We start from the raw sequence: 6,416 nt of genomic DNA, 5'->3' as shown, positions 1-6,416 counted from the left end.
AAACTTTTTAAAACAAAAATGTATGGATAAAACATTTGAGCTTTATTATGAAAATCTCATACATAACACAAAATTAAATAATACTCTATAAGTTACTCGAATATTCTATTCAGCAGGATATAGGAGAAATGGCAATCGAGCTCAATAGGCTCAAACTATTTAAGATATAAAAATATTAACCCGATTGAAAATGAGTAATATTAAAAAAAAAATGTCACTCCCTATGCAATATAAATATATTTCTCTTTTAATTTAAGTCTGAAATTCAATTACGTAACCATAAATGGATATTATCGAGATTTTTCTATTAATAATATTAATTTTTGTGACGAAACATAACTAATGATGCGTCACATCCAGTGGCGGCCTTAGGGGGTGGCATACGAAGCAATCGCCCGGGGCCTCGCGCAACAACCCAAGCAATAAAAAATAAAAGATTTTTTATAGTTATATTTTTTTAATCAAAACTTTTAATTTTGATCATTTCTTATTTAGATTGTAACATAACGAGAATTAAAATAAAGTTAGTAAACTAATTCATTTATTTAAAAAAAAATTCAAAAATTGATTATGTAGGACTTGAATATCGCGCCTCGAAACAATTTGAGGATCGGTTTTTTAATCGCATACCACGCGGGTCAGCTCGGGAGTCGGGACTTAATGTTCTGCTCCTCTATCGCTCGGGGAAACTTCGTGTTTTATTTCGTTCGTCAACTATTGTCACCCGGATTATTTAATTTTATTCAATATTACGTTCCTATAGTACCTATTTAAAGTATTGAATGAGCTGAAAAAATGTAAATTATATAGGTAGTATTTGAAGTCCTTCTGGACCACAATGTTGAATTTGCAAAATGTTTGATTTTTATGATGTTGAATTCGTTAAAAAAAAAAAGTTAAAAATTCACTGAACCCACAATATTGAGTTCCTAATAGAACTTCTAAGTGATGATTTTGGTTTTTGACTTTTGTTTTTTCACTATTTCGACATGTCCTAGTTAAGTTTGCCTGGGAAGAATCCCAGAATGCAATTGGCATCTTCTGAGATTTATTGAAGTGTTTTGGTAGTGTTCAACATTCAACGCTGGTCAGGAAGCTATGTCATTTTTTTTTATGGAATAGGAGGACAAACGAGCGTACGGGTCACATGGTGTTCACCGCCACCCACAATCTCTTGCAACACCAGAGGTATCACAGCAGCGTTGCCGGCCTTTGTCACTATAACATAAAAGGAACTGCGCCCGATCTACTGTCTTCATATCTAAACAATAGAATTCAGAAGGTTGACGAGAATGGCAGGAGATCTCCTGGGACTCCTCTCAGTATGGAGGTACCACAAGAGTCTATTCTTGGACCGTTCCTCTTCCTTATCTATTTAAATGATCTTCCTAATCTTATAGAGAATAGACATAAGTTAGTATTGTTTTCGGACGACACTTCATTCATTTTCAAAGTGAAAAGATACCAAGCTATGTATGACGAAGTGAACGATATTCTATCTGACATCGTGTACTGGTTTAGCGCTAATAACCTATTGTGAAATAGCAAGAAAACTAAATATATCAAATTTACCGTACCAAATGTCAAAAATGTAGATGGAGGTGTTTTGTTGAGCGGAGAGGTGATAAAACCGTCGGAATCTGCTATATTTCTTAGCATTATTCTAGATTCCAAATTACAATGGGGCCCCCATATTGAAGGATTGGCGAACAGACTTAATTCTGCAGCATATGCGGTTAAAAAGATTAGACAATTAACTGACATAGATACGGCGCGACTAGTACACTTTAGTGTAATGTATGTTCATAGGCACATAAGTGAATTTGCTAGAAACTGTCATAACCATTATGTTCACACCAGGAACAGACATAAACTTATAATGCCTATGACTCGGCTAAGTGTTGTTAGTAAGTCTTTTGTGGGGCGATGTATATGCTTTTACAACAAAATCCCAGAAAATGTTTAGAACAAAAGTATTACGTTATTCAAAAGAATTGTTAAATAAACGTTTGTGTGGTAAAGGTTACTATTACATAAATGACTTTCTTAATGATACCACAGATTGGGAATGGAGCGACTACCCTCATGCTATTAAATAATAAGTTTAATTGTACAATATTACTTTGTAAACATATTATTTGTAGTCTGGGGCCTTAGTTTTGGAATGGGTGGTAGTTTTTGACTTTCAATAAGTGATGTCACATCCAATTTTGAATAAAAATATTTAAATTTGAATTCCAATTCAATATTGTGCGAATTCAACATTGTGAAATTCAACATTTTGCAAATTCAACATTGTGGTCCAGAAGGAAAAAATTGACTGAACTTTACCCCACTATCGAAATAGTCCTGAGAATTATGATATAACTGCTGAAAGGAGTGTTTCTAAGATATTATATATTATACATCACATATTTGAGGAATTCGATGATACAAGATCGGCTTTCAGCCCTTGCTATTTTTTCAATCTGAAATGACGTAGCTCATTCGTAAGATTATTAAAAGCCGTAAACATCAATTTAATAATTAATTAGATCTGTATTTGTTAATTATGTACTTAAGTGTAAAGCATTTTAAAAGTCAAATTTTATTTATTTGTACACCTTTGGCATCTCTCCTGAAACGTGACAACTACCTAAACCAAAAAACCAAACCTACTTTCGCATCACATACTTTTCATGAAACTCCAAGTGCCTCGCAAAGACCTGCCGCCCGGAGCCTCGCAATGGGTAAGGCCGCCTCTGGTCACATCATTGCGTTGATAAACTAAATCGCTCCATGTGAACCCGTCATAATTTAAATTTTGGAATATGTGTGTCTGTAAGAACATGAAAGTGCCTCGCATCCAACTGCTTCAAAACCACAACAACTAAGTAGGAATCATATGTCTCAATATTAAAAAAGGTAAGTTTTTATAATGTCACATGTAAATACCGGAGATTTTTTATATTATGTTGCGTTTTGGATTGCGTTTGATTAAATAAAAGTAACCAAAATATATAATATTATGATTATCATGATGCTATATGTATTTATTAATTTTTACCCGCCACTTCATCCGTGTATAACAGCAACCTTGTACAACTTTTTTTATTTTTTAAGATACTAATTTTGCAAATAATACTCATACAACATACTGCTGTAATAATTCATTTTTAGCCGGCTCCTAAAAGGAGGAGGGTATCAATTTGATCGGTATTTTATTTTTATGTATGTGGTATACATACTTACTCTGAGATTTATGATCCAATTTACGTAATTCTTCTTTGGTTAGATCGAAAAAAAATTACATAGTTTGGCCCAGTAGTTTTCATTTTATGAGCATTTTTATGAAAAGTTTTGTCTATCTGGATGACATAATTGTTTTCTGTGTACGGCTTTTTTTGGAGTGTTCATTCAGGTTGATTATTGTTATATGAGATAGAGCAGAGTATCAGCAGTAGACTATGAGCAAATCAGTGCACTCACCATTATTTAATATAAGAAAACAATTTTATAAAAAAAAATTACAACTTTTTATTCTCGTGACAACGTAATAACTGCTTTGTAGTCATAGTAACCAAAAGTCACTAATTTCTTCTTCTATGAGTAAGACCTCTATGATACTCCCCCTCACGATGACCTTCAGGTCTGAGTGACGCCTATCATCTTTAGAAGCTTTTACAATCTTGGTTGTGGTAATGCCTTTGTAAAAAGGTCTGCCTCCATATGTTCTGTGTCGTTGTAACGGAGGGTCACTAATTTCTTCTGGACACAATCAATCCCGTATAAAATGTTCCTTTATACTGATATGTTTCGATCTCTTACCAGTCATTTGATTGTTTGCTAACATCTGTGCAGCCAAATTATCATAATAGATCGTAACAGTTTGTTGAAAAACTCCAATATCTTCCAACAGATATTTCAAGTGTAAAGCTCTCTTCATTGCTTCTGTCATAGCCATATATTCGGCTTCTGCTGTTGACAAAGCCACTGTTCTCTGTTTCTTTGTTGCATAACTGATAAGGCCACCACCATACTTAAAAATATAACCGGTATATGAACGACGGTCAACGGTACATGCCGCCCAGTCAGCGTCAGCCATGCCTGTTAGTGCCATTCCTGATTGTTTATATCTGATGGTTACATTCTTCGTTCCTTTTAAATAACGAATTACCCTTTTTGCAGCTTGCCAGTATGTATTATCAAAACATGTATTATATTGGCTCAAATAAGTAACAGCAAACATTATATCTGGTCTTGTGGCTACAGCGAGGTACATTAGAGATCCAATTAACATTTGGTATGGTATATTCTCCATCTCTGTGAGTCCATTACCCTTCTCCAGTTTCAGACCAGTCTCCATTAGCGTTGACACTGGCTTACATTCAGCCATGTTTAACATATTTATTAAATTTTCAATATAATTCTCCTGTGACAATGTTATTTCTCCCCCTACATGGGTGAATTGTATGCCCAGGCAATGATGGAGTGAACCCATATCTCGTAACTCAAAAACTTTTTGCAGTTTTGTTTTGACTTCTCGTAACAACATTTCTGATTTGTATGCTAGTATTAAGTCATCCACATAAATGTTTGCAAACAGCTTTTCTCCTCCTTTTTCTAATATATACAAGCAAGGATCCACTGAAGAATTCTTAAATCCGATTTCCAATAATTTCTCATGTAACTTTAAGAACCATTGTCTTCCTGCTTGTTTAAAACCATATATGGCTTTGTTTAGTTGACATATCCCATTATTTTTGTATCTTTTTATATCTAAAAGCATTTCTTTTGCTTTTTTAATCAACTCTTTGTCTTTTCCACGTGTAATTATGTACTTTAAATATTTATCCAGATTTTTCGCTTGCTTTTCGTCTATCTATTTCTCCCATTGCATTATATTTATATTTTAAAATTTAATTTTACTATGAATCAAATTTTTGCTTTCGTTCCTGTGTACAATTTTATAGTATTATTTTTAAGATGAGATTCAATCTCGCTTATTATTGCATCTTCCCATTCATTCATGTTCTCGTCTATTTCACAGAGGAATGATTGTTCAGCATCCATCTCATAATCTTGATACCATGCTGGTGGTTTTCTCTGTCTTTTATCAGTAGAACCAGTCGGAACTATTTCATCTGTTTCTGTATTTGCGTCAACAAATATTTCATCACTGTTCAATTCCTGTTCAGTTTCATCAATTTCATGCTTTTTCATATCTTTATTATCTTCTACATTTTCTTTTTCAGGAGAAAATATAATTTCCATTTCTTTTTTATTGACTACATCTTGTTTTTGTTCTCCTTTGATCTCGTTTTCATAAAACATTTTGTATAGTATTTTGACATCTCTGCTGATCATTACCTGGTCTGTTTTTGGGTTGAAAATCCGGTATGCCTTGTGATTTTCCGAATATCCTACAAAAATTCCAGGTGTCGCTCTGGCTTCAAATTTTGCATTTTTCTTTCCTTTTTCAAGTACAAACGCCTTAGTTCCGAATATGTGAAAATGTCTTACAGACGGAACTCTCTTTACCCATTTTTCAAATGGAGTCGCGTTATCAATACTTGTGCAAGGACTACGGTTTGCCAAGTAGTTAGGTGTATTAATAGCTTCAGCCCAAAAAACTTCTTTCATATTGGCGTCTATCAACATACATCTAGCTTTATCAAGCAATGTCCTATTTTTTCTTTCTGCTAAGCCATTCTGTTCTGGAGTGTATGGTGCGGAAAGTCTCCTTTTGATGCCATTCTCCTTCAAATATTTGTCAAAATTATTGTTAATATATTCTGTCCCATTGTCACTTTGTAAGCATACTATCTTCTTTTTGGTAAATCTTTCAGCCTCATTCTTAAATTCCTTAAATTTAGTTAGAGTTTCATCCTTAGTTTTCATTGTATATACTCTTGTATATCTTGAATAATCATCTGTAAATGTGATGAAGTATTTGGAACCCCCTTTCGATGGCTGCCTCATGGGACCACATACATCAGTATGCACAATTTCTAATCTTTCATTTGGGCGTTGCTCATTTTAGGTGCATTAAACGGTAGTTTTGTTGCTTTGCCTTTAGCACAGACTTCACAGTGTTTAACTGTGTCACTTTTATTGAATTCTAAGCCTTCCATAATTTTCTTATCAAGTGCTATTTATTCTCATTTGTCGTTCATTTAGATGTGCTAACTTTCTATGCCATTGCTGCATTTTGCTTGCTTCGCAGTAATTAGCTTTCTCTTCTATGTTTTCTTTAACGTAGTCTACCATCTGAATGTTTCTCTGCTTTTAACAGAATTTTATTGTTTCGCATCACGGTAGCATTTTTCTGTTTAAATAAAACTGTTCCACCTTTGTCTGTTATTTTTCCAACTGACATTAGATTTGTAGTCAGCGATGGTACGTACAAGGCTTCAGTTAGTTTCAGATTTGGTATT

This window comes from Leptidea sinapis, chromosome 7 (assembly GCF_905404315.1).
Source record: "Leptidea sinapis chromosome 7, ilLepSina1.1, whole genome shotgun sequence".
NCBI classification, from domain to species: Eukaryota; Metazoa; Arthropoda; class Insecta; order Lepidoptera; family Pieridae; genus Leptidea; species Leptidea sinapis.
The sequence above is the reverse complement of the archived record's forward strand: the minus strand, read 5'-3'. Positions refer to the sequence as shown.